This window comes from Vanacampus margaritifer, chromosome 9 (assembly GCF_051991255.1).
Source record: "Vanacampus margaritifer isolate UIUO_Vmar chromosome 9, RoL_Vmar_1.0, whole genome shotgun sequence".
Classification (NCBI taxonomy): domain Eukaryota; kingdom Metazoa; phylum Chordata; class Actinopteri; order Syngnathiformes; family Syngnathidae; genus Vanacampus; species Vanacampus margaritifer.
The window spans coordinates 20,344,606-20,356,748 of NC_135440.1; the positions used below are offsets into that span (position 1 = coordinate 20,344,606).

At 37.9% G+C, this 12,143-nt stretch overlaps 1 long non-coding RNA gene across 2 annotated transcripts in view; it reads right to left on the reverse strand.

Annotated features, from left to right (window-relative positions):
• LOC144057510 (uncharacterized) overlaps positions 1-10,139 on the reverse strand; it is a 63,164-nt gene extending 53,025 nt beyond the window's left edge. The window contains exons 1-3 of one of the 2 annotated variants that reach the window (XR_013295275.1): positions 10,125-10,139; positions 9,799-9,998; positions 6,938-7,127 (exon numbers count right to left, since the gene is read on the reverse strand). This is a non-coding gene — a long non-coding RNA (uncharacterized LOC144057510). Of the gene's footprint in view, positions 1-6,937; positions 7,128-9,798; positions 10,015-10,124 lie in introns of those variants that run through there. The other variant, XR_013295274.1, reaches the window with a different exon arrangement.
• Between the last annotated feature and the right edge of the window lie 2,004 nt (positions 10,140-12,143).

A 12,143-nucleotide genomic window follows, 5' to 3' on the forward strand; every position in this document is an offset into this window, starting at 1 on the left:
AATAGTGAAAAGACACTATAGTCATTTGCGTTAAAAAATTACGATTACTTTGGTTGTTGCCACTTGGTTCATTAACACAAAGTAATGAAAGTATTATGTCAAACTTGCTTCACTAGACAAGTAAAACTTTTATCAATTATCTGCTCAAAACAAACCAATGTTACCAACACTTAGTTCATTAACAGAAAATAACCATAGTGTGATATGGACATTAGTAGGTTCACAAAAGTGAAAATACATTTTTGTCACTCATTTGCTTAAAATATAACATACATTTTCCAAAGGATGCCACTTATTATTCATTAAAACGAGCCACAGGTCCGGTGCTACTTCCATCCCACTTGGGCCGAAGGATCCGTTCACTGAGGCGGTAAGCCGTGAGGAATACTAAGCAATCCAGTCCGGTCCCCCTTTACTAACCTCCCGCCTCCTTTATGATGCACGCCTCCCATCGGGGGGGTTGCAAGGTGAGCGGGAGCAGCGCTCGTCACGGCTGCGCGCCTTTGACAAACATTAGTCGCCGCTAATGACGGCATTGTGACGGCGTGCAAGTACCGGCGCCATATGGCAAATTGCCACAACAATATCCTGCCGGTTATTAATCAGGATTTTTTTTTTTTTCCTGTGCGCCGTGATAATTGGAATAATTAGAAGGGAAGCAGGCACAGGGATGAGGAAAAAAATCCATCTTTTCACATGCAGTGGGGGCAATGTGGCTGTGGTCCTCCTTGTTTGTGTCTTGTTTTTTAGACCTTGCACACCTTTAAAAAAAAAAAGTCAAATGCACCCGTTGTCATATAAGCATTTTACGGAAAATGGCTCAAAAGTCCCACAAAACTTTGGACTTTGGTAGGTCAAGATCAATCAAGATCATTAATCATCTGTTTAAATTTCAAGATTTATTTTTAAAATGTGTAACAAACTTGGTTTATTAACACAAAGTAAACGTATTTGATATTTGAATATTGGTTAAAACTACTTTGCAGTGAAAATATAATTTTATTGTCAATCATCTTTCAAAACGAAACATTTGTTTTCCAAGGTTGTTTACATTTGATATATTAATACAAAGTAACGGCAGTTTATTGTCGAATTTACTTGATCAAACTTGCTGAAGTGAAAATAATCATGGTAGCGCAAGTTGGGACATTTTTGGGGACAAATATGCCTCAAAAAATTGCACAGAAGTTTGGTCAATTATATATCATGACTAAATAAGGTTGAAACAATCATTTTCAAATGTTTCAAATCGTTTTAGACATTTGGTTCATTAACACAAAAGTAAAAATAGTTTCATGTCAAATTTAAATTACTAGACTCGCTGCAGTGAAAATATACTTTTAAACGCAACATTTCTTTTTAATGACTGTCAATTCATTTAAAAAAGTAATGATTTTGGGGGGGGGTTATGTCAAATTTACTAAATTACTAAGCAAACTTTTACTTTGTCAATTATCTGTTCAAAACAAGAATTCATTTTGTTTGTGTATTGTGACTTACGAATCTTCTTTTAGCCTCAAAATAATGCTTCATGAAAGTCTCCCATTTGTTGACAGCCATAGAATGAGAGTTAAAGTGAGTTTTAAGAAGTTTGTGTGTTTTAATAAGTTTATATGTGTTTAAAGTGTGTGAGGCGGTAAATCGATAAATCTATCGCGCGTGGCCCACGAATAGCAAAAATCTGCGTACAATTGATGCCCATTAAAATGTATTCGGAAAAAATATGTAATTATTTTATAATTTTTTTCTTCATATTTGTCTTCATAGGTACATGCTGCTGATGGAGTTTCGGGTAAAACATTTTACATCTACATATTTTTGAAGTTGACTTGATTTTTTCCCAGCTCTACTTCATGCACTACGTTTGGCACTAAAGAAGGTAACGCTTGTTTTCCATTTTGACAATGAAAACGTTATTAATTTGGTGCTAAATCACAAAGTGTAGTGCTAAATGTGTCACACAGACACATGTTTGTGATGTCTGCTGTATCGTGCACATTGATGAAGAGGAGGAAGGGGGCTGGAGCTGTCATTTCACGCAGTTTATGAAGGTAAAAATGACAAAAAAAACATCTGCTCTTGTGACCGTAAAGCCCCCCGAGCGTGGTCCTTAATTGTGAGCGTCTCCACCCGAGGAGGAGGAGGAGGAGGAGGAGGAAGGGGAGGAGGATGGAGAAAATGATCGGAAAATGAGGTCACGACTGAAATCAGAAAGCATAGGGAATGCGCAGATTTGAGTTTGGTGATTTTTGTGTGCATCTATGATCAAATGAGGCATAGACTGTCATTATATTCATAATAAACAGAACTTTATGTCATTGGTATTGCTACACTATTTTTAGTTTAATTTTACTTCCCCTAATGAAAACATTTCCTTGAATTGAGTGTACAGATTTTTGGTTAAATTAATGTTAGAAAAGGTTTTTAAATTTTTCATCTTGGTCTCCTTTCTTCGATACCACAAAAAAAAAAGGCATTTGAATAAGGGTGTGTAGACTTTTTATATCTGTTGCAAGTAAGCTTGACAGTTTAGCGCACCGAAAGCTACAATAAAGTCATTCACAATACGGAAACTTTTGTGATTGTGAATGACATAACTTACTTTAACCCAAATAATCCAATTGATTCAACTTTGTGGGGACTTGCTTGATTTTTTGCCACAGTAAATTGGGACTACTTACTTGATGTTTACACATAGTGAACGCGACTTACTTCCAGCGCTCGAACCCGCGGCCCACCACCCTCAACAGTAGAGTAATCTACTTGCATATTAACTATAAGGTGCAGGTACGAATAGTTTGCACTAATGACCATTTGATATTGACAACAACACGTCCTTTGAAAAAGTCGTCACTTTTAATTGTCTTCAAAATGTTGCAAAAACACACACACACACACACACACACACGCACACACACACACACACACACACACACACAACAGGGATAGTTCACTCCGTGCCTGTGATTTGCACGCAGCCCTCAGAGGACACACTAATGTATCCAAATGTATTTACAACAGATGTTGCATTTTATTTTTCACGATAACAAAAAGAGAGAAGAAAAAAAATTTTTTTTGTATTTTTTTTTTTACTTCATTAAGGCCGTTTGTCTTCTCACCTCCTTCTTGAGGTCGCAAGGCTGTACAATGAGAGAAGTGCGCCACCTAATGGCTGCAAGCGTCCGTGGTTTTAATGCGTGTGGACAGTGTGGGAGTTCAAATGTGACACTCACATTACACACTAAACAAGTCTGATGTGGGGAATACAGACCATATTTGTGATAAAAAAAAAAAAATCTATTTAATGAAATTCAAGTAGTTAATAATTTTTACTTTTTTGTATTTACAAGAAATCAAGCGAACAAAATATGCTCAGGATTTTTGAAATTTTAAATACAAATAACTAATGTATAATCTGATCCTTTTTTTCCATTAACATTACTAGCCTAATAATTATCTTCAATTAAATTAAATGACTATATCTATATCTGCATTATTATATAATATCAGTCTATTATGCGGCCAGCAATTTTATTTAAATCAAATTAGAAATAGTTGCATCAGTGTGTAACGGTCAGTATTTCTTTAATTTAAAATCAATTATAATTTGTTGTGTATGACATGGTCAGGGGTTTTTCCCCCCATGTAAATCACCTTAGATTTCATTGTGTATAATGTAATCACTGGTCGATTTTTTATTATTATTAATGTTTTGAATGAAATTAAATTAGTAATAGAAAACAGTCACTTGTATTTGGTCCATATTTTTTCAAATTTACTTTTGAACGTAAATTTCAAACTTAATTTACACTTGATTTATTATTATTATTATTATGTCAAATTTTGATGAGTTTTGAATTGGCTGGGCGATTCTGGTGGGACATCATCAGACTTTTTGTCTGGATGTCAAAGGGTGTACGCGAACATTAAAGACGGAGCCCTGCCCTCCCTCGATGGTGATCACTCTTCCTCCGCCTTCCTCTTTCTCCCATTGCTCTTCTCAAACGCCCTCCAGTGCTGGCGGTGGGGGAGGAAGAGGAAGAAGATGAGTGATTTTTCAATAAAAGTGACAATAGACGCTTCCTTCTCCTCCCTCTTCACGCCTTGATTGATCTGGGCTCTGGCGTGCCTTGATTGATTGGATGGCCTGCGGAACTTTTTCTTCTTCTTGCTCTTGGTGGCGTTTGTCAGCGACTTGTCATTGGTCGCATGCTTTATTGTTAAGCGCACTTCATTAGCGACACGCAGAGATTTATCTGTGCGACGTCTTGGAGTGAGGATATTGACGACTAAGTTTGCGAGATTAGACACGAAGATCATGATGATAATGATGATCATCATCATCATGAGGGTTACACAGTACTTCATGTCATCACCAAGGGAACTGTAAGACTCACAGGAATCCATTAAAAGGCCAAAAGTAAATGGGAGGTAAGTGGTTGGTAGCAACTGCCGGAATTAAAAGTAACCCAAATTGGATGACATCACTGAACCAGTGCTGGATCTAAAATGGACCAAGCCAATGCTGGGCTAGTTATTCCCAGCACATTGGGTTGGGTATTTAGGTAGACTCTTAAAACTGATGAGTTGAAAGTAACCCAACAAAGTTGGGTGAAAAGGAACCTAGTTAATGCTGCTTAATTTGTACCTAGCGCATTGGGTTTAGGATTTGACCCAGCACGTTGAGTCAAAAATTTTATCCAACATGGAGTAAGAACTCCCCATTTTTGCTTCAATCTATAGATCTACAAGGAATTGTAATGATCTACTCCAGTCTGACTCGCTAATGCTAATTAGCGAGCTACTCATGGCACTTTTATCACTCAAAAGAACGTCTCCACGCTGAATAAAAACTTTTATTGGAATAACTTGCTCGTGACTTTTTCCCTTCTACTCTCTAATGTGGCTACAACTTAACAGTGTAATAGACCCCGTGGAACCACACCGCCCCTCAGTGGCCAAACCGGATACAACATGAACAGCGCTCCAAATAAAGGCGCACACACAGGCAAAGGCAAGACGGTATAAAATAATTTTAATAAAATCGATTTTGGGACATTTAAAATCGATTCTGAATTGTACTAAATGAGAATCTATTTTTTTTGGCACACCCCTAGTAGGTATAGTAGTTAGACACTGATTAGGGCACTGTTTAAGGTTGAGATCAGACACTAGTTAGGTTGGGGTAAGGACCAAACGTTGGTGCTACGTATCTGGTTGTGTCATCTGTTATTTATCTGAGGCTGTCCCTTTTGTGGGGTCTGTGTGTGCAAAAGTCTACTATCATAAAGGCCTACACTCGCCTCCTAACTAGCCAAGTACTGTATCTAAGTGGCATTTAGCATCAGCACATATGGTGCTGGGGTTAAAAAAACAAGCAGGAATAAAGAGTCCAACCCCTACGGAGTCACTTTCATCTTCATTAGGTCTCAACTCTCACTTTGTGCTGGCCACCCCACTTGCTCAATGCAGACAAATGAGCGTCAAGTGATAGCCGCGCGTACGCCGATACCTCCACTTCGGGTGTCTCATCCATATTCACACTGGCAGAACAAGTGACATATGGTCGCTACTCACGCTACACACACTCTAAACGAGAGCTACCAATCCGGAATTGGATTTAACACTTCAATTCCCTACTGACCAACAGGGCCGACTCAATTACCGGAACACACACACACTCAGAACACACACTTACTGGTGTAATCCAATTAGACCACGATGAAGATGATGAGGATTCTGTGCGTGTGCGTGTGCGAGCGAGAGCGAGAGCGAGAGAGACATATATATTTACGATGATAATAATGCTCACTTTTGATTGACACTGTCACAAAAACACGTAGAGTGTATTTTTCAAGCAGGCCTATTTTTCTATTTAGGTAGGTCGGTGTTTGGGTGGGTCATTGTTAACAAGTAAATAGGTAGATAGTGATAGATATTATAACATTTTTAATACTTCATTTTATTTTATTTATTGTTACACATTATTAACATTTTAATTCTTTATATTAACCTTGTCGAAATGTTTTGTGTCCTGTGCAGAGCAGATGGTGTTGATTTCGGTATAATCTGACCTTAAACTGGGTCATACTATTTAGTCTAAAAAAGTTCCTTCTCAGCGCTTTGTACGAAAACACATTTGGTCCTTGAGAACAGAATCTGTTTTGAACACCCACACCTGACTCTGTTTTCGCCATCGCTCACGGAAAAGTACCAGAGAGTATGTTTTGTCTACAAATGAAAGAGAGGAGGTCTTTTTAACTATAAGAAACCGTTGTGCACGCGGAAGAGCTACATTTGACGCTCTGAATCCCACCTGTTTAAGTGATGATTAGAGGCAGTTAATTGTCCAGAGATTCTCTGTTTTTTATTAAATCATTTTTGCAAAGGTGTATTTTTCTTACATTAAATCTATCTTCATTTTTGGAACACGCAAAGAGGACATAATAATTCTAAATTCCTCTTCAATAGCAAGGTAAGAAAGTCAGTGGATTCTAGTAGGTAGACAGTATATACTACGTCATACCTACCTACTTAAGATGGATGAATAGCTAGATAGCTATCTAGATAGCTATACTGTATAGCTAGCTATGTAGGTAGATAGCTATGTAGCTAGATAGCTATTTAGCTATGTAGCTAGTTAGCTAGATAGATAGACTTGAGAAAAGAATTGCAATCGCAATATTGAGGGGAAAAAATGCAGTAACGTAGTAGGGAGATATCTAGGTGAGTAGATTGCTAGGCGAATAGGTAGAGGGTAAGTAGGCTAGTGACATATATGTGACATAACATTACTAGCTATTAGTTTAGATGGCTGAGCATGTCTATAAAAATCATGTTCCATCTACAGTATTTGTCTCTCCAAAATCAACACACACACTCAAGACCCACAGTGGACGACAAATAAACAAACAAAGTGCAAACAAAGACATCTTACCAGTCAGGGGAGTTATCCCGTGCTTGTTGCTGTAACACAGTATCCAAAATGCGGGCCCCACCGGGACCCTCCCGAGGGGACCATTAAGCTTGAGCTTCGGTAGCATCAGCCGCCGAGGGAAAGTAGGAAACTCTTGGGAGAAGCGGCGCAACGGAGGCACGACATGCTCGCAGCACCTGTCACCCCAACACTAATGAGACACACAATTAGCAATTAGTAACGCGTTCTGTCAGCGCTAATACCTACCTAGCGCACACATACACAAGCGGCCTTTTTCGCCAGGTGCCTCCATACTAGTAGGAAACCAGACACACAATACTAAAACATTATGCTACTTTGCTAAGAGTCACTCATTAGCTGGATAGCATGAGGGCGCTACATTGCTAAAATGACTCAGTTATATGAGTATTCTAATAAAAGTAGAGGCAAAGAAGGCTTAAGATCAATATTCATTCGTGTAGATTATATATAATTGTGGATGGCTGTATGTTCTGTTTGCTTGAAACAAGCACACTTGACCTCTTATTAGGACAACTATACGAGCAACTGTCTTCATTTAATGTTGTCAAAGTGACGTTTCACATCAAGACAGAAAGAACAGGTGCTAAGACTTTAAAAGTGGGTCTTAATACATTTATTTAAATGTGTTCTAAGCATGTTGGAAGGGTAAAACGTAGAATAAAAAGTATATTCAGTCTCAATACTTCAGATTTTTTTGTGATAAATGGTAAATGATGAATGGAGCTTCAACTGTATACAAATACTGCGAACAGGGTTGGAAAATCCTGGTCCAGAAAACTGTAGTAAATGTAATTGTTGCCTCCCTAAATGTTTATAATGTAAATATGTGAGTTTTTCAATACTGTAGCTGGGGATATGTACCACAAGGGAAAAAAATGCCAATATTACATCTCTACGATTGTACATCACTATTCATACTTGGTAGCAAAATACACAAAGCTAAATACGATAGCTGACTGGCAACAACATGCTACAGTGCAAACATGGGTTACGTAGATAGCAACAGAATGCTATCCCATTATAAGCTAAAGCCAAATTCCTGTTACATCCGTTTTTACTGTATGAAAAACCTCTTGCGACCATCTTGGCTCAGTCATCAGTTCATACATGGTACTGATTTGCAACGACAACAACAAAAATACATAAATATTAATAGAGCATAGCACAAGGGGAATAACTTGTTTTGGTTAATTATTAGCATTTCTGTTGTCACTGGCTACTAATTACAAGCTGGGAAGCGAGGGGCCTCCTCCAAGGCCAACAAGGATATTGGGCACGTCCCTACGGTGGCGCCAGCGGCCCAGCCCTGTCCCTCACCGCCGCTATTAGCTTGGCGTTAGCTCCAGGTGCCAGCCGCTATTAGCCTGGGTATTAGCATTGTACAAACTCAGCACTACCTGGATGACTGCTCTTTTGGGACTCTGAAGTGTTAATAATATTAATTACACCGTGTAAAGGACACGACCTTCAGGTGCTATGGTGAACATGAAAATGAAAATATAGCAATATCGATTGGAAGTAGTGAAAGTTCATACGTAAGTAAGTTGATATGGTAGCTAGGTAGGTCGGTCGTTCAGTTGGTCTCTAGGTTGGGTAATGAGTTGGTCGTTGTTAAGTAGGGAGATGGGTAGATATGTAGTTAGCAGGCCGGAAGATATTCTAAACGTCAACTCACCTTAGACTTTATTAGTTACACTATTTTAAGTTTTGTTTGAACTTATTGCTAGGCTGCTTAGCTTAGCTGGCAAGGCGCGCAAGATAGTAACCAAGCCTGCAGGCAGGAGGTACTTTTTATTTCGTTAACAAGTAAACAACATCATCAATTCAAGCATATTACTTGTACCTAGCCTTGCTAGTTTAGCTTGCTACACTTGTTTGCGCTAAGGTGAGAAATTCTGCTTCATATTAGTAGCATAAGGTTAGCATTATGATTAATTTTGGGAAAACGGAAGTAAATATTTCATCTATTGTGCGCAAACACACACATAAACACACAAAACTGCCTGTCATGGTCCCTGCGGTGGTGAGTTCAGGCGTCGTGGGAGTTCCTTATTTTCCAGCTCACACAGCAGAACGGCCCAGTGAGGGTACTGCATGAGCGAAATGATGCCCGATGCTTATTTGTGCACACAAATGCAAGCGGTGAGTTTTTAGGGCTGAGCGAGCAATGTGAATTTGACTTTTATTGGACTCTGTGGATTATTTCTAGTTGTTGTGTTTATTTCTATTGTGAAAGGTGGTGGTTTTCATGAACCACTGGAGCCATCGCATTAATTAGCACACTTAAATGCGCTCATGCATGACTGAGGTTACTGTGGACTTTTTTTTTTTTAACTTGATCTAAAACAAATAACTACACGACGACATGTTGTGTATTTAAACAAGCCATTTTGCCTTTTTAAAGTCCACTAACACTTGCAAACGCAAAACAGCATAGAGCCGCTATTATAGGACATGTATGTTTGTTTTTTCTTTTTTTACTCTGGATTATTTAGTTTATTTCAAGTACGCCTAGTTGAGGTCACGATAAATAAATGGCATGGAACAATCACATTAAAAAACTTTGTGTTTGACAATCTAGGTTCTTGAACTTATTCACTGCCATTGAAAGTAAAGTCAAAACTGGATTTACTGCCACTGATTGAATTCATCAAGTATGTTAAACACACTTTTAGAATAATACAAACATTTAAACACATAAAATATTGAAAGAGAGAGCAACAGTCTGAGTTTGTGTACGTTTGCAGTAAACATATCTCGTTTTTCCGAACTAACAAACGTATCTCACAATATACATCAATAATCATGCCCAAAAATGTACATTAAAAAAATTAACTTACAGTTGTTGCTTTCTGTAAGATTAAAAAGATGGATTACAGTGGATAACATTTGGCAAATTCCAAACGAAAACTCGGCTCTGTTGAAATACACCACTTCCGGGTTCATTCTTCTTCTTTCAAATTAACGCCGTCTCCAAGTAAATAAGCGGAATGCCATTTGGTGGTGGACAGTGGAATTACAATGCACCCAATATCTAGCACTGGAAAGTTAGACCAAAATTGAGTTCTTGGTTAAATAAATAAATAAATAAATATAAAATATAAAATATAAAATATAAAATATAAAATATAAAATATAAAATATAAAATATAAAATATAAAATAACCTGGAACACACGATTGAAGGGGTTTACTGTATACCAATCTCGACTACGTAGCTTACTGTTATTTATCCGTCATATTATCAAAACGTACTGGACTTTAGGTGTCAAATGAGCCCAAGCACGTTTAGACTAGAGTAGCATGAGTAAGTCCACCTTCATGAGGTGAACGCAGGTATGACTTTCATCCTTCCTCCCTCCCTCCATCAACGTGCTGTTTAGCGCATTGTTCATCAGGCTTGGCTCGCTCCATTAACACGGCAGCGTCGAGGTGACTTTAGCTGCTAATGAAAAACAGATGTGTCCGTTTAATAGTCTTAATAGTGTGTGTGTGTGTGTGTGTGTGTGTGTGTGTGTGTGTGTGTGTGTGTGTGTGTGTGTGTGTGTGTGTGTGTGTGTGTGTGTGTGTGCGTGTGTGCGTGCGTGTGTGCGTGTGTGTGTGTGTGCCTCATTAAATCAGGAGGCCTGATGGTGATGAGAGGCAGCTAATGAATGAAGACAGACGTGTTTGGCGGCTTGTTGGAGCTATCATCTCCAGGTTTAGTGAGCTAGTGAATGACGGGCTGGTCAACTGCCTCAAATTCAGACGCCTTGACGGGCAGCGGTGGCTCCCTAGTTTCCTTCATTTGGTAAAATGCTGATTCAGCAGTAAGGTGGGGGTCAAGTAAAATCGTATTCTCTGGCGCACACGGCACTCACCAAACTAGGCCACACCCGCTGAAAGTCACCGATGCTTAAGAATGTGAAGGGACAAAATACTAGCCACACATTATGTACTTTGTAGTTGTATTTTGTGTTGGGGGGGGAAAAAAATCGGATTACTCAATTAATCAATGGAATAATCAAGACTAATCTAAAAAAAAAATAATAATAATTAAAAGCTGCAGTTCTAAATGTAATACTGCAGTAAAAGATCCAACTTTTAAGCTCATCACTTTTGTTAGTTGTTTTTATTATTATTTTTTTTACATCTAATCTTCTTTTGTTTGTTTTTTTATTTTTAATAAAGTGCCATATGTTCATCATGCAGTGAATTGTGGGAAAACGGCAGGTGCTATCAGATCCCGGCTGAATAGAAACATGATTAGATTGAAAACTTATGAGCCGCCTTAGGGAGGGAGAGGAGAGGAGAGGAGAGGGAAGGGGTGGGAAGAGAGAGAGGGGGGGGGGCTGCCATAGGGATGTAGCGGGGAAATACAGGTAATCATTCCACGTGCACAACTTGCCATCTAGTTGTCAACATATGCAATTGCAACGCAAACGGAAACGAATACAAAGTCAATCCAATATAAGAAATTAGTCAGGAAATAGAATAGATATTATATTATATTATCATTAAAATGTAAATATTTTTATAAATATTTTGAATAATATAAATGTTATTACCGTTTAAAAATATACATAAATAAAAAAATGAATACATTTGTTGAATTATTAATCGTATTTACTCTATACTTTCAGGTTAGTAGTCAATAATACATTATTTTACATTTCATTAAGACATTTAACTAACTTAAATTTAATTATTCCACAAAAATATCCAAATAAATTCTTGATTATGTGCAATAAGCTTTATTAAGTCAGTTCATGAGGTACACAATCTCATATTTCCACAATTTAAAAAATATTAACATAATTTCTTACAAAAAAATGTTCCCCACATTTTATTTCAATCGTTCTCATTTCATTTATATCTTAATCTATTCAATCTTACCACCATTTTTTTTTTATCAAGTCTGTCAACTTTATTAGATCAATTCATTGGGCACAAATTCCCAGGCATTTTTACACCGTTTAAAAAAAAATACAACACAGTTACAATATATTTTTACATTTGCACACACATCTCAGTATGACTCAAACCCCCTCCTTCACAATTGGTGCTACATTTGCAGTAGTCCCGCTCGACCACCAGATGTCAGCAGTGCACCATTTAATAGTCCACCTTCCTGCGCTCAATCCCGGGCTGGGTTAAGAAACACTATATTGCACTTTTTCTTTTGAGGAGATTTGACTTGGAAAAAT